We start from the raw sequence: 21,331 nt of genomic DNA on the forward strand, positions 1-21,331 counted from the left end.
GTCGAGGTGATGAGCAAGTGATCTCTTATCATCAGCCCAACTGCTGAGCCAAAGACATCACAAAAGCATCTTCTCTTCTCAGGTAGCTAGAGGTGCTGAGCCTGTGTTAAATTGAAAGCATGCTCCTTTTCCTAAGCCTGGGGAACACAGCTCCCATCTCATTAATAGTTGTTAAAGTGCGGATTCATTGAGTAAGAGAATCTTTGGCAAAAAATATCCTTGTATTCAAAGCTTGTTAAAACTCCGTGTCAGCTACCATATTTTCATATTAGTATTAATACAGGACTTTGAAAAAATGTAAAACAATATTAAAGTGCTAAGAATTATTTTATTACCATTTTAGTTATATTTTAACAAGTGTTTATGAATTTTATTTAAAAAATGCAGAGCAAATATCTTGCAGGGGTGTAGGTTGTAGCTGTGTTGGTCTAAGGACATAGGCAGACAAGGTTCCTTGGGTGAATTTGATATCTTTTATTAGACCAACCCAAATAGTTGGAGAATAGTTATTAAGCAAGCTTTCGAGTTCAAAAACCCTTCGTCAGGCTAAGGAAGTTTCAGCAGTTGGTGTGTGCTCTTCCTGGATGGAATGAAAAATAAAGAAGCCAGGGGCTGGGCTGGGGAGTCAGTTGCCAGGCGGATTATAATGTATCAAAAATCCAATGTCTATGTTTAGTCCATGATCTCTAGTATCCAGGAGGTTGATGAAATGGAGTTCATAGGCTTGTCTCTGGGAAGTGTTGTGTAAGTTTCCCTTGAGGATCAGGACTGAGAGATTGGAGAGAGAGTGGCCCTCCTGTGAGAAATGTGCCCCCACCGGTAATTGGGTGTTTCTGTCTTTGATAGATTTCCGGTGTGCGTTCATTCTGGTGCGCAGTTGTTGTTTGGTCTCTCCTACATATTTTCCATCAGGGCATTTGGTGCAATTATCTTGGCTTTTACAGAAGTATTATATAAACAGTGCAGCACAGTTCTGCTTATGTTGTACTCTTAATGCTTTCATATGCAGTAGTGCATTTTACTATGGATGTTTCATGAAAGAGCTTGAGTTTAGCACACACTGGGTCTGCCTAGAAAAACTTTTAAATCATTAATTTTTCATTAGAGGCAAGGGTTTGAAATGCCTATTTTATTCTAGCCAGCACAGTGACATTTAATCTTTCCTAATTCTTCCGCCATCAGATAAATTTCTTGGCAAAAAGAGATTCTTTTTCAGCTTTGAAAAGTCAAAATTTCATTTATTTTTTGGCTTGTACACACTGTTGGTCCATTATAATGAACTTTAGTGGGTTACAAAATTCTCCCTAGGATTAATTACGCTTTTAATTAAATTAAAAGATTCCTCCTTACATGACCTCTATATCAGTCCCAAGTACATATTATCTCAGACTCCTCTCATAGGACAGCAGTCTCCACATTGCAGCACTATATCGCTTTCCCTTTCTTGTGCCTGCCAAGAGACTGCTTGGAATTTAATTGCCAGCGTTATTTATGAATTAAAACCGCAGGAACATTTGTTTGTGTGACGAATATTCCATGATCTTTAATCTTTATTGTGATGGTTATTGTGGAAGAAATGAAGGCAAAACTATTTATTTTATGACAAAATTGGCTATCTTTGCTTTTAAAAAAAGTTCTTGCATGTCCAGGGATGGCTCTTGTATCTGAATGCCAAATTATAGAAGCAAGAATTTTCAGAGGCAAAATATTCATGGGAGGTAAGAACAAGCTTACCTAGATAAAAAGTAATTAGTATTTATTCCAGTGGGCATGAAAAGAAGAAACAAACTGCAGTAGAATGCTAATAATACTCAATGCTTCATATACAACAGGTTAAAAAAAAAGCCAGATTTTGTACAGTAATCTTCTTCTCTAGTGGAGGCTGAATAAATAAAAAAAAAGCTCCAAAACTAAATCTGACATGGTCTGATTAAAATGCAAAGCACACAGTGGAAAATGAAAGCTGTGAAGAACATAATGGGGTAGTTCCGTGTGAGCATGTTTGCAATACAATTCTAGATAATGTCACCTTTTCCCTTTCTGAGCCATCAGAGGAGCAGCATTGGTTTCTCATGGATGTGTCATGAAACACTAGGGGAGGGAAAATCAGTGTCATGAAACACTAGGGAAGGAGAATCAAAAAGTTGCACACTGCCAACAGATAGATTTCTGCCAGCCAACACATTTCTAGATTTCAGTATTGCTTCCAAAGAAACCTGGGGAAAAGGTCAGCTCTCCCATTCCTCTGGGCTTGGTCTGTGCTCTTCTTGTTCAGTTTTGGCCTAGCACAGTTTGATCATTTTATTTTATGAGCGTGAATAATAGGAAGGTGAGCACTGACATCTGAAATGAAAGCAACCGCCCGCTACAAACAACACAGAGCACATTCCAGTATTTCTCTGTAGAGGTTACAGCACTGCCTCAATGATAAATATGAACAGAGGGGCCATATTATTTTTCCATAAAGCAGAGAACTGGGAGTATGAAAAGATTACATCAGTGCCTCCAGGCCAGCTGCTGCATGGCCCTTCCCTAAGGTACATACCCCAGTTCAGAGATATCCCTCCCAAGGATCCCATACCATCCAGGCAGCTCCTTCTCTGCCAAATGAGCAAGAATTTGGCTTTGCTTCAGTCCTTTCCATATGCAAATTAGTAGGTTGTATGATAGGGCACTGGGATAGCACATCAGGATTGGGTACATATAATTTAAAAGTACAACAGGCATGGAAGCCAAGGGATGCAGTGCAATCCCATACTAAAAATTCACATATATTGTTGAAATAGCTTCTGCTATACCAGCAATATCACAGTGGCAGGATGAACGCCCAGACAATAAAATATTAATTTATTGTAAATAAAGTCTCTTTGTAGATTGACTGGTCTGAATCTCTCCCTGATGGAATTGCTGTGCTGGAATGTGCAGACAGGATGGGGAAAAATAACAAACTTTTTCCAGACAGAGCTCACTGTTCTGAAAATTTCACAACACAAATGCCTGAACAAAATGAGAGCACTTGTGACAAATGAAAGAGCATGTACTGGATGTTCCTAACAAGATGGTAACTAGAATTATTAGAATTATTGAGAATTTTTAATGGATGGGATCAATGGAACTGAAAATCATCAGAAAGTCTTCTACTGATAATCAAACAAGGGAAGCATTTATGGCAACTGTTGAGATAAAGCTGATCCATTTATTCTAAAAAGCAATAGATAAATGAAAGACCTTCCAAATTGTGCTGTTAGGCGGACAGTCCCTCATTTTGAAAGTTAATTTTAAGGCAGTTTTAAAATCTCTCTCCTACTGGTGAGGAGAGATTCTACAATGTGTTCGGTGATTCGTATTTTAAATCTTATTTACAATTTTTTGCAGCCTTTCCTATTTAAACTGTCAAAACTTGACAGCCCTGCATTGATCCCTTGGCACGTTCCATTACAATGACTTTATTTTGGTTACATCAAGTGGCTGATGCTTTTATTTCATGTGATGAGCACTAACATGACAGAGTGACATTTCCTCTTTATACCACTAATTACCTGTATGTTTGTCACCTGTACATTTATCATTGTAGTATCTCAGTCCCACCTGCAAAAATAAGAATCACTCTGTGCCCCCAGAGAACAAACTTCTTTTCCTCAATCGCTCTGATCCAGTACAAGGGACTAGGCCTCCATGGGTGAAGTGCTGCTGGTATTTCTGAAGTTTGTTACTATGAAAAAGCCTTCACTAAAAGAGCAGTCTGTGCCCTAAAAGTATCAGGGCTTAGAGTGACTGTAGCAACCTGCACACCCTTGTGACCTTAACTTTCCCCACCAGGCCTCAGGATTTTTCATTGAGGACCACTAAGCACAGTGTCCATGTTGACCACAAAGGCTCTGGAGGAGCAAAAAGAGAAAGGCAATTTCAGCAGGCACCAGCCTTTGAAGTTAAGGAATAGTGCCTTGAACTGGATCTCTTGAGACTAGGAACAGACGTTGTATTTGTCCTGGGACAAGTTCTGCCTTGTTTGTCCCAGACCCAAAATGTCCCGGGTTGGCATCTATACACATTGCCCTTCTAATCAAGATTTGGTGAGTAGTTAAATATACTGCCACCTTTCTGTCACTGATTCAATGTTGCAATCCCAAGACAGCCCTTCAGAAGAACTTTGTGATGTCCCAGGATAAACTGTTAGTAATTCTTATCCCAAGAACTTTTTAGGATTTATCCTGGGACACCAGACATGGATGACTGAATGAATGACACTTTGTCCCGGGATAAAATGTTTTCTCCTGGAACAAATGCAATGTCTGTTTATAGACAGAGTGGAAAAAAGGCAAATGTGCCGTTTAAAGGGGAAACCTCTCTTGTTTATGAAACAGAAGAGATTAAAGCTGCTTGGAAATTTTTTGTCAAAATGTTATCATCAAAAAAGCCTTTCAGACAAAACTAGTGTGCCATGAAACACTGATTTAAAAAAAAAATTCCATTACAGAAATTATTTTTTAAGCCAAAAAGAACTGTTGGGGTTTTTTTTGTTTTGGATTGTTTGTATTTAGTACAATATGAAGAAAGGGCGATACAGCTGCAAGGTATCATCAACACTGATGGAATAAAATTAATACTGAATCCTATACTTGTCCCTTCTAAATCTGTTATTTTTAATTTAACCTAAGGCTTTGGCAAAACATTGGCTTCAAAACCCATTTTTTAATAAAAAGCCTAACTCCAATTGTCAAGAAGGTATTCCAGCACATAAAAAAGAATTTTTAAAATTATTTTTCACTTTGCACTGTGTAAGAAGCCAGTCACTTAAAAATTACTACTTCATAATTAGTACATTATAAACATATGGAGATAGAAATAGCTCATATCCCTAATTGCTCTATGTAAACAAAGCAGTAAAAGCACAAACAAGAAAGAATCAACTACTGTGGACATGAGAGAAAATTTCTGTAAATTAATACTTTAAAAAGTTATTTGATAAGGTCATCAACATATAGATACTGATCACTTCTGAGCAGGATGTGCACTAACCCACGTATCTGAATAGACAGAGCTTGCCTGTTCCTAAAGCAAGGCCTATTTTTAGGCCCAGTATTAACCTACAACAAAAGAAATTACCTCCATCTGCCTGCTAAGATACAGAAGGTTGGAAAGGCCTATTCTCGCTTGTAACATGCTCATGAAATTCCACCCAGAAGCAGCATTCAACCATAACAAAGCCAAATTACTGAAGTTCTCATTACACTTAAGCTGGTGCAGAGTCACAGTTGATATATGAGTCAGTCACTCTCAGCATTGATTTGCAGAGACCTCTGAATCTCTCTCAGCAGAACTGTACCTTAAAGCATTTTTCTCTCACTGCCATTCATCATAACTCAAATTGTCAAGACTTATTTAAATCTCTTTGTTAAGTTAAAATATATTCAACAAATAAATCATGACATTTTAGTTATATGTCCCCTTTCCCTTAAAAAAAATTAAAAGCACAGTAAGTAAAGGTAAGAAAATAGCTGGTGCAGCTTCATAAATCTTTCACTACTGTCATAACAAGAATAGTTAAAAAAAAATACTGCAGCTATCTTTCTGAATCATGCCACTTCAGAAAAGGCTTTCCTGTGACACAGTATGTACTTTACACTTGTTGGGGGGTATCTGATAGGGCAAGTTCAAGGTATCTTTAATTAAACAGATCCATCAACCACATAAGCAGATCCAGCACTTTGTAAAGGAAGCAGAGACTAGAGCTGCAGGGGTGGCTGGATCCCTGTTCCCAGCTTCCCCTCCCCCCAGGATGGGCAGGCCATGCCATGGGAGCAGCAGCCAGAGCCTTTTTTTAAGTCCACAAACCAAGTAAGAATCTTCCCCCCTGACCTCAGCACCTACTCTCTTCTCCTCCCATGCTGCGAGGCATGTCCCATCCCCAGATCTGCTATTTTCCACCTCCTCCCATCTACAGCTGCCACTGTCCTCACTTGTCTCCAGCTGCCCAGGAAAAAAGAGGAGCTCCAGAGATGCTCCTGCCCTACTCCAGCTGGGCTGCATGGGGAGCCAAGTTTAGTCAGGGACAGCAGCAGCAGTGGCAGGGGCCAATTTCCCCCTCCCTAAGCTTATTCCCAGAATGACAAGGACACCCAGAATCAGACAGGGAGCAGGAACCTGTCTGCCACTGCTACCATTGTTATCCCTGGCTAAGTCCAGCTCCCCGTGCAACCCAGCTACAATGGACAGAAGCGGCTTTGGAGCTCCTCCTGCCTGCAGGCCAGCCAGAGACAAAAGGAACAGTGGCAGCAGCAGGTAAAGGAGGGGACATGCAACTGACCATGCCAAGGAAGGGAAAGGAGGAAACCTTATCTGCTTCAGGGACTTAAAAAACATCTGAAAGGGGGGCTGTGACTGCACCACCACACCCCATCTGGATCTGCCCCTGGTCAGTCTCTCCCCATGCACATAGACCAGGGCTAAGTACAGACAGTCAAAAAACATGAAGCTGAATTGATTCAGTCTTTGCAGGTTAGTCTAGGCTGCACAGATTAAACTGAGACCCAAGTGAATGCACATTTACCTTTGATTCAGGAAATGCAGCCACATGCCTTCAGTGGCTCAGGCCAGAAGCTGGGGGGCACTAGAGGATGGTTCTCTGGCAGACAGGCAGCATGGGCTGTGTGCTTGCTTCCTCTTCCTGCTGCCCCAAGGTCTCTGGGATTTGCAGTCCAGAATCACAGCAACAGGACTCTGCAGGGTTGCTCATCACTTCCTCTTCCTGCTTCCAGCTGCCTATGGGCCTTGTAGTCCACAGTCACAGCCAGCAGTAAGTTTAAGCAGGGGAAGGGGTGTTTAACCCCCCTCCCTGGCCCCAGACCCCAGCCAGGGTTTGCCATGGGAGAGGGGGTACTCCCCTCACTCCCCACCCCCCAGGAATTGGGCTGTAACCCCAGCAGGGCACCCCCACCTCCTTGCCAGACAGCCCTCACAGATCCAGCTAGGGAGAAGAGAGGAGGGGCCAGCCCTGCTCTCTGAAACAAACAGCACAGCACAGTCCAGGGCTGCAAAGCATGTTGGGATGTTGGGGGACTCTGATTTAACTTAAACCAGGAAGGGGTCTGGGACAGAAGTTTCATAAACCAGTTTGACCTAAATCAGTTAAGTTTGATACTACATTCAACCAGGTTTTTTTTAAACGAGTTTCAGCCATTTTGAAACTGGTTTGTATACACTGAGCTTCTGTTCCGTTACAGGTTTAACCCAGTTTCTGATCACTCAACCCAGTTTGTGTGTAATTTCTGTCCCTAGCCAGGGAGACTGTAGTGGGTGCAAGTAAACATCATGAAAGCTATAAAAGCTGTCTGCAAAAACTGTACCAAACATTCTTTTTTCTACCAGTGTTCATACTTTAGGAGGGGAAAATATTTAATGAAAAGAACAGGAGAACAACATTCTGTTTTATGAAAAATACGAACATGACAGGTAATAAGTGGTCAAACAGATTTGCTATTTAAAAGTGTATGAATTTGACCAGGAGAAAAAACTGATGAGAACTTAATAAAACCCAGTATCTTATGAAAATGGTTTTCCCATTATGAAAACCATTAATCACAACTATTTTACAGATAAAATAATATTTTAGCAAAACTACAGCATATAAACTCATCTGAATAATTAATCACATGCTAAAAAAGTTCTCCCTAGATAGGTAATAACTGTGATGTGATTTTGGTCAAAAGTCAGTTGTAAATAGGCGCACTCTCCATAGGAGGTAACGAAGCTGCTTATTCAGCATGTTTAACAAAGCTGTATGTGCCTGCACTAGGTCTTTACTGGGTAATTAAGTTTAATATGCCATGTCAAAGACCTGATGTGTGAAGCCAAACAACTGTTGGAACACTACTAAAGAAGGAAAAGCTGGTGTTATTCTTCACTTTTACCAACACAACATCCTGATAAAAAGGACCGAATAAACTTATGTCAAAACAGATTCTTGGCAAAGTTCATAATTATAGTTTATATGTAAGGTATAACAAAAATGAAAGACCTGGGCAGCTTAATAAAATACACTGTCAGGCCTCTGGCATATTCTTGTTTATAATTAACTTCACACTGAACTTTAGACACAAGGACTTTTGTTCTTTACCTCTTTTAGTGAAAGTTAGATATTCTTAAACTCCGATATAGTACAATACTTCATGGCAAAAAAAAAAAAAAAACAAAAACAGGAAAGGGTACAAATATAGATTTTTTCTGGTAGCCACAAAAAAAGGTAAGACAGAACTGGAAGACAGAACTGATTAACAATCCTTGCTTACCTCATAGTATGGATGAGTCCATTTCTTTTTCAGAAAGAAAATGTTATTCTCTTTATGAATACATCACTTTGACACAGATTTCCTCCCACACATAGTTCTATAGAGCTAACAGCTTTACTACACAAACAAAAAGCTTAACCTGCTCAGTCCCATCACAAACAACTCTACTGGACCTTGTTTTATTGAGGTTCTGGCGCAAAATTTCTTTGTCTTTAAATCCTTCCTTGGGCTTCCTTTAACCAACTACACAAACTCAATCCCAGTCTCTTTTCCATTTCCCATTTCATTGCTTAGCAAATACCAGCCTCCCTTCTGTCCCTTTTCATTTGCTGCTTGATATCTTGTTTATATAAAAGCAGCCATATATAATAAGGACCAACCCTCAATATTTTATTCAAGAAAATTGCTATAAAAAAGGGGTTTTGCTTAAGTAAGGAATTTAAGTTCATGTCCTGAAGTTGCAGTCTGTTGCATTTCTGCTGAATAGTATTATGAATGTGTATAATGCCCATGTATTAAACCAGGGGTTTTCAACTTTTTAAAATAAGTGTACCTCCAGTGGCAGGACATGGTGGGTGGTGGCATCAGGTAGGTGGCTGTGTGCATGCTTCCCCCCTGCCCGCGTCCGGCCTGCCGGGTGGCACCTGTGTGGCCTGCAGAGGGGCGCCACTGCCCTCGCCCCCCACCCCCAGCCATGCTCCTGGGAGGCGACGGCACGGGGTGGTGGGTGGCAGTGCTCTGTCCCCACCCACCTACGTGTACCTCCTAGGGCCTTCCCAAGTACCCCCGCGGTATGCGTACCCCTGGTGGACAACTCCTGTATTAAACTAAAGACAAAATTAATCATTTCAGCACAAGTGAATGTATTCAAATCCTGCCTAAAATTAACTTCTATAAGAAAATGTAAGACAAATATAACAACTGAGAATTCTCAAGATGCATGCATACCTAAACAAATTAATCATGTATTATGATAATATCACCATTATTCTCATTTGTCACACTTTTTTGTTTTCTTTTTATTACCTTCACCTGCTTCTAAATCCTTAATCCTTCAGTGCCTTGTGTCTTACATACTCACTACCATGATTATTTGGTAGCTGTTCTACGTCCACTCTGCACAAGCATCAACAACTTGACAACATGAACAGAATGGGTCAAGGACTCAATATGTAGATACTTAGGTGCGTGGGCCTGATATATTCAAGGCTCAGCACTTTGCTTTTATTATTGTTATCCCAGTGGCCAGAAAAAAAACAAACAAAAGCCCACACAACACCTTTTTAACCCACTGATTTCCACAGTTATCAATAGAAGGTTTAGGAAGCATCCTGTCATGACACCTGCATAAGAACAGGACCTGGGGGTCACAATTGACCAGTACAGTACATGAATGTGAGCCAACAGTGCAATGAAGTCACTAGCAGGGCTAACAGAACTCTGGCGTGAATCAGCAGATGTGTTGCCAACAGATCCACAGAGGTGCTTCTCCATCTCTATTCAGCATTGGTGAGGCCACAGCTGGAGTATCATGCCCAGTTTTGGGCGCTGTGTTTCCAGAAGGATGCTGATAAACTCAAGAGAGTGCAGATAAGGGCCACCCACATGATTAGGGGCCTAGAAGATAGGCCCTATGAGGAGAGACTATGGGAGCTGCATTTGTTCAGTGTGGGTAAGAGGAGGCTGCGCACTGACTTGATAGCTGCCTACAAATATGTCGGGGGAACACCAGGATTTGGGGGAGCAACTCTTCAGGAAAGCACCCCTTAGGAGGATGAGAACTAATGGTCACAAACAGAGGGACGATTTAGGCTGGACATAAGGAAGAACTTCTTCTCCATAAGGGTAACTAGAACACAGCCCCAGCAGATGTGATGCAGTTGCTATCCTTGGTGGTGTTCAAGAGGAGGCTGGATAATCACCTTGTTGAGGTAGTTTGAACTATTTAACCTCATGCCTATGGCAGGGGACTGGACTCTGTGATCTTACAGGTCCCTTCTGGTCCATTGACTCTATGACCTTTTTTCATTTAATTAAACCTGAGGCTCTAACTTTCAGGTTACAGTTATTTAACGTGGTGTCTACAAAAGAAAAAAGTCATTGGATGAAAAAGACTTTTTATGAGGTTCTCTTTGTCTTTAGGTAAAACATCATGCCACTGAAAATGTGTTGTTTAACCCTTTTCTAAATAAGTGAAATTCGATAAAAAGAAAAGCCAATCATGTCTGTTTCATAGATTCATAGATGTTAGAGTTGGAAGGGACCTCAATAGATCATCGAGTCCAACCCCCTTCATAAGCAGAAAAGAGTGCTGGGTCTAGATGACCCCAGCTAGATGCTCATCTAACCTCCTCTTGAAGACCCCCAGGGTAGGGGAGAGCACCACCTCCCTTGGGAGCCCATTCCAGACCTTGGCCACTCGAACTGTGAAGAAGTTCTTCCTAATGTCCAATCTAAATCTGCTCTCTGCTAGCTTGTGGCCATTATTTCTTGTAACCCCGGGGGCACCTTGGTGAATAAAACCTCACCAATTCCCTTCTGTGCCCCCGTGATGAACTTATAGGCAGCCACAAGGTCGCCTCTCAACCTTCTCTTGCAGAGGCTGAAAAGGTCCAGGTTCCCTAGTCTCTCCACGTAGGGCTTAGTCTGCAGGCCCTTAACCATACGAGTGGCCCTTCTCTGGACCCTCTCCAGGTTATCCGCATCCCTCTTGAAGTGCAGCGCCCAGAATTGCACACAGTACTCAAAATGATCTTCTAAAAAGTCCTCCAAGAACCTCATATGTGTAGGCACATGGCAAAACCCACCTTAATGCTCTCAACCAATGGAAGCTGGGGAGTGAGGATGCCAATCAGACCAATACAGGGCCTTGAGAAGCCAGAGCAATGAACTGCTACACCTAGCTAGAAGCCTTAACTGCCACTGACATTTCTTCCTGAACTTCTTTAAGAAGGAGAAAGATGCAGAGTAGGAATTATTACATTCGTATACATCATGGATATTATCCAGAAGAACTAACCATAGATTTATTTAACATCATTTTTCTCTAGTTGGCTTCTCTCATTCATTTCAGGTTTAAATACTGCAAAGGCACGTTAACCAATTGATTGATCCTAGCTGCAATCTTCTTACTGTCAAGCCAGCACCTCTCAGAAGCAAAAGGTAAACAGTGGAGAATTGATAATTCATAAGGATTCATCTCTTCTGTAAATAACCTGAAGGTCAGCAAGAATAACTTCTTATAATAGTCAACTGGAACCCACTGGAAATAAGTTACAAATGCTCCTGAATTAATTAGACAGTAGGCAAACAAGATATTTCAGAGAACCAAAGAGACAGTGGAGTTTAAGTGTTGGAGGTGAGTTTAGTTTAAAGGTGTGCTCCTGATGCTGTTTTAAAGGTGGAACTCACTGTTTCATACCTCACACACAGAAGCACAAGAGTAGTATCGTGTCTGTTGTCTGATAAAACAAATCAAATTTTTGCAGCTAAAACCTAACAAATCAACAGTATTTCTGAATCTGAAACCTAGTCAAATTTCACAATATGGACATGAGGACACATTGACATTTTACTCGTTTTTTACTATCAAATTGAGTGAATGGGATGAGTAAGACTGGATTTTTCTTTTAAATGCTTCTAACCCTTCTAATACTATGAACAAGGGGAATGGGGAAAGTAGTAAAAAAATATTTCCATTAAAAAGTGTATTTGAATGTCATCATCAAGTTGTTTGATTGGATAAACAGCTATTCCAGAGAAGCATAAGGAAGAGTTCTGTTACTAAGGAGAAATACATTATTTATTTTAAATAAATTAGAAAGGATACAGTTGAGCTTCTGTGTGCTAAAGAAGATTTCCCCAAGCCATTATTATTCCACTATAGCAATAAAAGAAAAAGACCTGCTCATACAACAAGAAGGAGCAAACTTTGTCTTTGCTGACTTATTTTTGCAGCATTTCTTTTAAAGGTATAAGAATCACATGAGGACTGGAAAGCTAAACATTCATTCATTTCCTGGAGAGCCCCCCTGGCTCTCCAGGGACCTAGCAGACATCCTGAGGCTAAAAAGAAAGGCCTACAAAGGATGGAGGATGGGACGCACCTCCAAGGAGGATTATTCTGCACTGGTCTGATCCTGTAGGACGTAGACCAGGAAAGCCAAGGCTGCAACTGAACTCCAACTACCTTTGAGCATCAAGGACAATAAAAAGTCCTTTTTCAGATATGTGGGGAGCCAGAGGAAAAGCAGGGGCAACGTTGGACCCCTGCTGAACCAGATGGGGCAACTGACAACTGATGCCCAGGAAAAAGTCAACCTATTAAATAGGTACTTTGCATCGGTCTTTCATCAGTCCCATGGGACGCCCATGCCCGCTACGGGACAGGGAAGTCCAGGTGAGGGTGATCCCCTGCCCTCCATTGATGCTGACTTCGTGAAGGAACATCTTGAGAAGCTGGATACCCTCAAGTCAGCCGGCCCTGACAATCTTCACCCCAGGGTACTCAAGGAGCTGGTGAGCATCATAGCCCGGCCTCTAGCACGGATCTTTGAAAACTCTTGGCGCTCTGGTGTAGTGCCCGAAGACTGGAAGAAGGCCAATGTAGTGCCTATCTTCAAGAAAGGGAGGAAAGTGGATCCGGCTAACTATAGGCCCATTAGCCTGACTTCTATCCCGGGGAAGATCTTAGAAAAGTTTATTAAAGAGGCCATCCTTAATGGACTGGTCAATGCCAACATCTTAAGGGATAGCCAGCATGGGTTTGTTGCGGGTAGGTCTTGCTTGACCAATCTCATTTCCTTCTATGACCAGGTGACCTATCACCTGGACAAGGGAGAAGAGATTGATGTCATATATCTTGACTTCAAAAAAGCCTTTGACCTGGTTTCCCATGATCACCTCTTAGAGAAACTGGCCAATTGTCGCCTTGGGTCCTCCATGATCCACTGGCTGGAAAATTGGCTCTGGGGTCGGACCCAGAGGGTAGTAATTGATGGAAGTCACTCATCATGGTGTCCTGTGACCAGTGGGGTCCCCCAAGGCTCTGTCCTTGGGCCCATACTGTTCAACATCTTCATTAATGATGTGGACACTGGAGTCAGAAGCAGACTGGCCAAGTTTGCTGATGACACCAAACTTTGGGGAAAAGCATCCACACCGGAAGACAGGCAGGTGATCCAGGCTGACCTGGACAGACTCAGCAAGTGGGCGGACGAGAACCTGATGGTGTTCAACGCTGATAAATGCAAAGTTCTCCACCTTGGGAAGAAAAACCCGCAGCATCCTTATAGGCTCGGCAGTGCTGTGTTGGCTAGCACTATGGAAGAAAGAGACTTGGGGGTCATCATTGACCACAAGATGAATATGAGCCTGCAGTGCAATGCTGCGGCTAGTAAAGCGACCAAAATGCTGGCTTGCATCCATAGATGCTTCTCAAGCAAATCCCGGGACGTCATTCTCCCTTTGTACTCAGCCTTAGTGAGGCCGCAGCTGGAGTACTGCGTCCAGTTTTGGGCTCCACAATTCAAAAAGGATGTGGAGAAGCTTGAGAGAGTCCAGAGAAGAGCCACGCGCATGATCAGAGGTCAGGGAAGCAGACCCTATGATGACAGGCTGAGAGCCCTGGGGTTCTTTAGCCTGGAAAAGCGCAGGCTCAGGGGTGATCCGATGGCCACCTATAAGTTTATCAGGGGTGACCACCAGTATCTGGGGGAACGTTTGTTCACCAGAGCGCCCCAAGGGATGACGACTAGGTCGAATGGTCATAAACTACTACAAGACCATTTCAGGCTGGACATAAGGAAGAATTTCTTTACTGTCCGAGCCCCCAAGGTCTGGAACAGCCTGCCACCGGAGGTGGTTCAAGCGCCTACATTGAACACCTTCAAGAGCAAACTGGATGCTTATCTTGCTGGGATCCTATGAACCCAGCTGACTTCCTGCCCTTTGGGCAGGGGGCTGGACTCGATGATCTTCCGAGGTCCCTTCCAGCCCTAATGTCTATGAAATCTATGAAATTTCAATAGAGATGGAATGAATGAATCTAAATTAAATTCAAGATATCAGCTGGACCCACCCCACATCACCAAGCCCATTCATAGAACCCAGGAGGAATTATTTCCAGCAAAAGTACCACTTGACAAGACTGACATCAAAGTAGAGAAGAAGATAATGGGAAAATTATGGACCTCTACAGGCTAAGGTAAGACTGATTTCTGAAGGACAGTAACTTTTGCAAAACGGAACTTGGGTTCTGAAAGCACTAAGGGCTACTTCCTGCAAACACTTAGGTGCCTTGCTGAATAGCGGAATCTATGCCTAGGCTCTTCGTACAATACAAGGGGTGAGGTGACTAAGAAGATTTACAAAAGCCATCAAATCAAACGGTGTGTGGGAGAAGAAGGGTTGGGGAGTGGGTTACGTAAGCCAGCCAATATGAATCATAGTGGATGGGACATAGTACGTGTTCTGGTGTAGTGTTACCCATGCTCCCCGACACAGAAACCTGGGAACTCCAAGTTCCAATCACTCCTCTGTTCAGACAGACTTGAAACTACACTGCTCACCTCCTAGGACATGGCTCTAACCACCATGGAATAAGGCAGTGGTGCCAAACTAAACCCCACATCCTCCATGAGTGCCACTCAGATCCCATTCCCCTGCCTGATCTGTTGCTCTGCTCTGTGCCCAATCTGCTGCTGTGTCCCCTGCTTCCTCCCTCATCTGCCAAGTGCCACACACAGAAGATAACTTTGTCACCTGTGGCACACAAGGCACAGGTTGGCCACCCCTAATATTCTCTGATGCAACTTTCTCAGAGTAATGGCACCTGAAATAGTCTATTCAGAAGCAGAACCCAGCAAGGGGTCTGAGACAGACATTGCATAAACTGGTTTGACCCAAATCAGTTAAGTCTAATACTACATTCAACCAGGTTTATCTCAAACCAGTTTCAGCCATTTTCAAACTGGTTTATGTGTACTGAACATGTTTTGTTACAGGTTTAAAGCAGCTTCTGATCACTTAAACCGGTTTATGTCTAATGTCTGTCCCTAGCCATTGTGGGCATATCTACACGTTAATTTTAATGTGTATTAGCCTATTTTAATGCATGTTAAAATATCACCAAAAAAAACACACTTTCATTAATGCACATTAAAATAGGCTAATGCACCTTTTTCCAGTTTCTCAGAATGGAGGTACTTAAATTTAATGTGCATCCGTATAAGCACATTAATGAACCTGTAGACGCTCTGTTTCTCTCTCCCTCTCAGCTCTCCCTCCAGCCAACTTCTTTTGTCTTATAGGATTAAGTTAAAGAACTACCTAAAGAGTTGTAACAGCATATACCAAGGCAATAATGGTTCGATGAATTATCGTCTCCTAAACAACAACCAACAGTAGATTATCTGCCTAAATTCACTACTGTGCAAAAGACATGGAACACTTTCTGTGTCTGTCAGAAAGTTTTTTGTTCACATCATCACTAAGGAGGGTGACATCTCCCCTCTGACCAAGCTGTATTCTAACATGGCAGAAGCACATCGGGCTGCCCATAAATCTGTTCGTTGAGAAAATGGGAGTGTTATGGCCTTTCCCCATATTCCAGTGCAACAGGACTGACCTCTGAAGATGTACACATGCTCAATGAGAGAATGGAAACTACGTGCTCTGTGACAGGGTGATAACAGGGCATCTATATTATTTTTATTTATATATATATCCTAATCTTGTATCATCTATTCTGGTGGCCCTGAGCTTATGGGCCAAACACATGGCTCCTTGCCTTCCCTACACTGTGTCCCATGCCTCACAGATGGCATTCTAATTGTCACATTCGATTCACATCACATCCAGTATATGCCCATAGCTGGGCTGGATCCCAACTGATGCCCCCAACTGGGCCACACTTAGCTGTCACATCCAATTACTCTATTATCACAACTGGTTCATTATATCTTCTTCACTACATAACTACTTCACAGTTAGGGCGGCTAGGATCTGGAACCAACTTCCAAGGGAAGTGGTGCTGGCTCCTACCCTGGGGGTCTTTAAGAAGCAGCTTGATGCCTACCTGGCTGGGGTAATTTGAGCCCAGTTTTCTTCCTGCCCAGGCAGGGGGTCGGACCTGAAGATCTGCAAGGTCCCTTCCGACCCTACTTCTATGATTCTATGATATCCAGTTCACTCTATTGTCTCATCTAGTTCGAGCCCCAAAAGGGCCATCTCATAACTCAGGTCTCCAACTAGATTGCACTCCTCAACTCTGGCCTCTCACTCATCTTGGGCCTAGCCACTCAACTCAGGTCTCCTAGCCCTACTCAGGACCCTCAGCTTCATCTACATCTACGTTCAGACTTCAGCCAGCCTGGTTCTGGTTTGCTCAGCCCTTCTCCACTTTACACTGACCTGGCTCTTCTTGCTCAGACCTATATCTACTTCACCCAGCCTGGCCCTGGTTTGCTCAGGCCTTCTCCACTTCATCCTTACCTAGCTCTATTTGCCCAGGCCTATGTCCACTGCACTCAGACCTGGCTCTGACCTGCTCAGACCTCTCTCCAGACTTAGCCCTGAACTGCTCAGGCCTCTCCATTTCCCTGCTGAGGCATCTGGACCCCCATGGCCCAGATTACCTTTTTTCCTGCCTCTCACTTTTCTGTTAGAGTGAGCTCCCTTAGCCTTTCCCCTCCACAGAGCAACCCACAAGGCAGTGGCGGCTGAGACTTTCCAGTGCCCCATCCTCACCTTTCACTGCAGAGGCTCACATGTGGCATTTCCTGGGGGCTGCCCCACCACAAGCAGTCCCACCGCACCAATGAACTCCAGCAAGGTACAATTTTCAGTCTTACCCAGGACCATCATCAGGCCTACCTGGTCTTACTATGTTCTCTCACAAGCCACCCCCAGAGATGTAACCCCTCTCTCTTTGGCTGGTGTTATCAAGCCCTCTGGCCCTGACTCCACCTCATAGTCCTCTTGGCCCTCATCCTCACTCAGACTCTCATCCATTAGTGCTACCCTTCAGATTACTCTAACTGTCATCGTCACATGGGTTCTGATGGCCTCTGCCTCTCCACAGTGGTCCCACTCCAATGGGACCTTTGGCTTCCTTGAGGCCCTGGCCCCATTACTGAGCCAGTGAGATGCCAGGCCCTCCACGGCACTGGCCACCCATCACAATGGGCCTCCTCCTTCAATCCTACTGCTGGGCCCTGACCCCCACTAGGCCAGTTGAGATGCTTGATACCAGTACAATTGGCCATCAGCTGTCCTCCATTGCTCCTTCAGCTCCTCTGGTATTGCGACCATCTTGCGGTACTCAGCCTAGGCTTATGCTCTGTCTCCACCCAGGGCCCTGCCACTCAGCTGCCTCCCTCAGCAGTCATACAAGGCCTAATTCACCCCAACTGCCAGCCTCTTAGTCTGCTGACTCCTTAACAGACTCTGTTTCACCTGCCCGGGCTCTGCATTCTGGCTAGCTCTCTTAAAATGGCAGGCACATCCAGTGCCCTGCCACAGCATCCCCAGGCAGAATTAAGAGAGTGCTTCCTTGAGGCAAGGCATGTATTTGTTGGCTAAGTTGCTGATAAGTTTTAAATATCTACTAGACAGAACAGGATCTAGGCCAAAGCATGTGCACATGCATACATACACACACATTCCATCTGTGCCTTACAAAAATTTTTTGTAGATGAAAAGCAGTGGAGGGCAAGAAGATACCCAACCACTAGATGCCTCTAACTCTAATCCTGCATTTGTCCAACATGTATACACACCATTATTCCCACACTTGGCTTATTGCCATTCTTAATGCATGTGATTCACAAAATGATGACAATTTATTTCAAGAAAAAAAAATACTATCAAGTCGTGACACAAATTCACCATATAGTAGAAGCCCAGATTTAAAGCATGCCACATTTCCAGTGAATTACAACTCTACAACCTAAAGAACCACACCAAATGCTCAGTTTGTATAGCTATATATTTCTTAGGATCATTAACAGGCAAGATGTCTTTGGTTTGAAATTTATTACCAGAGTAGTGTTATTAGCTTTTCATATATCCCGATTTTTTATTTTAAACATATAGAATACAAAGCAAAATAGAAATGAAGTGGTTTCTGTGTGACAAAGTTAATCAATCTTTCAGTGCTTTGTGATTTTATGGTCACCTGGAAAAAAAAGTAGTCTCAATACATAGTTCTAAAATGACACCAAAACTGTGACTTAAACAAATACTCCTCTGGAGACATATAGTGTTAATTAATCCCCAGTGGTGAATGTTGCTTTATTCCTATAACAAGTTAACTGAAAACTGTCAATTCAACTCTGTCATAATTAAAAAAACATTAGATGTATATCTAAAAATAGCACGCATTTCATAGTTGATTGACACTTTCTGTAATATCTGCCTACACTTAAAACCTCTTGGGATTCATCCATTATATTGAATACATTTGAAAAAAATCAAACAGAAAGTGCACTTTTCAATAGGATTTGTTTGTGATTTAGAAATAAGTTTTCAAGTGCAGACTATACTTTGATGTCTGGTATATTCAGTCCTTGAAACACACAATCTGTACAGCACATCCATATTTTATAACAAACTAGAAATTTCTAAGCAGAGGGGTTTTTTTATGAACAACAGGAAATAAACTCAATTTAGACAGTTCAGAGTGATTATTTTTAGCATGTAGTATATTAATCAGGAAAATACAGTTTCGTTTATCTGCCAGGACTCAACAGACCTGATTTCAATAAGTTATTCTTCTACAGATCTCACCTGCTTTGGTGTTATATTATCCCAGAGTGCATTCCAGACTATTCCAGGTTTGAGTTAACAAGAGACCTAACTGACAAATCTTCAGAAGTGTTAGAATCACTGACAGGAAGTAGTATAAGAACATGAGAAGTTGCAGGGAAGGGACTGAAGAAAAGATTTCAGGGCAGCTGGAAAGGTCTTAGCAGCCAGTCAGATGGAAATAACTGCAACCAATACAATTAAAAAGAGTGTTCAAGCACTTGTCATATGGAATAGAGGCCAGCATAAGAATTTTTTCACTTCTATTTCCCCTCTTTAGAAGTTGTGAGGAACTGAAAGGAGAGAAAGGTCTCTTTTAACCTTTACATTAGATATGGAGTTTGGTTTGAAGATGAATGAACATGCAAAATTTCTAATTGGTCCTTAAAATTAATCAATTAATTTCCCAATGTTTTACCCATTCTGAGCAAAAAATCTGTTTTTAATATTTTAATAGCTTAGTGTAGGGATGGTCAACCTGGGTCATACAAGTGGTATCTGCAGCCTCTATGTGGCATTCACCAGATCAAATAGGGACCATAGAACAAGGAGCAGAAAGCAGAGGAAGGAGATCAGATTGGTACTTGGGGAGGCCACAAACTTAACTTGTGGTATGCCTGCCAAAAAGATTGGTCCCTACTGGCTTAGTGCATTATTTCATGAACACCAACAAAAGCACATTTTAAAAATACTCATGTTGATGCACAAGCCAGTGGCTCACTAGAAGCCCCTCAGTGTATCTTAAAAAGCAAGCAAAGAATAATGCAAAGATTTTCTTTGGGGTTTTCCCTTATTCCATACACATTTTACTGTCCATCTAGTAAATGTCTTTTACTAGATGGATATGTAAAGAAGTATAGAATTTTTGTTGCAAATGCTTAATCACCTTAGGCTTAGCATAAGACATAGGAATAGTTAGCTTGTTACAGCATTTCCTGTAGTAATGTTGTACCAGTCAATGTAAGGACCAGATTGTAGATGGTCAAGCCTAGTGGTTAGGCCACTGGCGGGGGGGGGGGGGGGGCAGGAGCTAGAGACAGAGTCCAAGGTACTCAAACCAAGGAAGAATTTCAGGAGCAGAGTTTAAGTAACAGGCTAAATCAGATTTCTGGACTCAAGGACCAAATTACCAAAGCCAAGCAAAGTTACCAAAAACCAGAATCAAGCAGCAGAGCTGAGCCAGGTCAGAAGCCAAAAAGCACACAATCCAGAGAGGCTTACACACTTTGGCTAGGGACAGACATTACACATAAACTGGTTTAAGTGATCAGAAACTGGTTTAAATCTGTAACAGAACAGATGTTCAGTGCACATAAACCAGTTTGAAAATGACTGAAACTGGTTTGAGATGAACCTGGTTGAATGTAGTATCAGACTTAACTGATTTGGGTCAAATCGATTTATGCAATGTCTGTCCCTGTCCCCTTGATGGTTTAAGATAAACCAGACTCCCACAGCATCCAGGCATGCTCTCCAGACTGTGTGGGGCTCTCTGCTCCACAGCAGGGCTGGCCCCTCCCCTCCACTCCCAGAATGTAGCTCCAGCAGAGACTTGCAGGCATAGAGCGTTTGCCTGGCTTCTCCCTGCTAAGCAGGTATTATCCACCGCGCCACCCCCTTACGCAGACACCCCAACATTAGCTAGCATACCACATGCTGGCTACAGTCCATGCTGTGGGAGACAAAAAAGGCAGACAGGCTTTTTGGAGCTAATCAACAGGTAGCTTAATATCCTTCCTTGGAAAAAGTGTTTAAGAAGAGCAGTTTAAGACGAGCTTCATTAGTTAATGGACAGAGGCTTTGTTTTCTTAATGGGTTGATAAACACTGAGTTAGGGGTGACTCATTGCAGTTTCAGAGAGTAGGGGAACTAGGTGTCCAAGACAAGTGGTCGCTCCTTAAGAAGACGATCCTCTGAGCCCAAGGGGTGACAGTCCCAATGCAAGTCAAAGGGGGCAAGAGTGTTCAAAAGCCCCCTTGGCTTGCCAAAGGCATTCAGGAATGCCTGGAAGCCAAAAAGGAGGCGTACATCCAGTGGAAGGGAGGGGCTATCATGAAAGAGGATATCACTCCATTGCTAGAGTCTGTAGGGAGGCTGTTAGGAAGGCTAAGGCAGAGATGAAACTAGGGCTAGCAACAAGGATCAAGGACAACAAAAAGTCCTTTTTTAAATACATAGGGAGTAAAAAGAAGGCACCAGGCAATGTGGGGCCCCTGCAGGATATGCTTGGCAATCTG

At 42.7% G+C, this 21,331-nt stretch overlaps 1 protein-coding gene across 4 annotated transcripts in view; it reads right to left on the reverse strand.

Moving 5' to 3' along the window:
- The window catches only part of SMYD3 (SET and MYND domain containing 3), a 764,262-nt gene that overhangs the window by 557,254 nt on the left and 185,677 nt on the right, over positions 1-21,331 (reverse strand). Inside the window, exon 1 of one of the 4 annotated variants that reach the window (XM_059716145.1) lies at positions 19,077-19,153. The exons of 2 other annotated variants lie outside the window; for them this stretch is intronic. The gene's annotated coding sequence lies outside the window, so the exon portion shown is untranslated. Of the gene's footprint in view, positions 1-8,288; positions 8,313-19,076; positions 19,154-21,331 lie in introns of those variants that run through there. One more of the 4 variants, XM_059716146.1, reaches the window with a different exon arrangement.

This window comes from Alligator mississippiensis, chromosome 1 (assembly GCF_030867095.1).
Source record: "Alligator mississippiensis isolate rAllMis1 chromosome 1, rAllMis1, whole genome shotgun sequence".
In the NCBI taxonomy this organism is placed as follows: domain Eukaryota; kingdom Metazoa; phylum Chordata; order Crocodylia; family Alligatoridae; genus Alligator; species Alligator mississippiensis.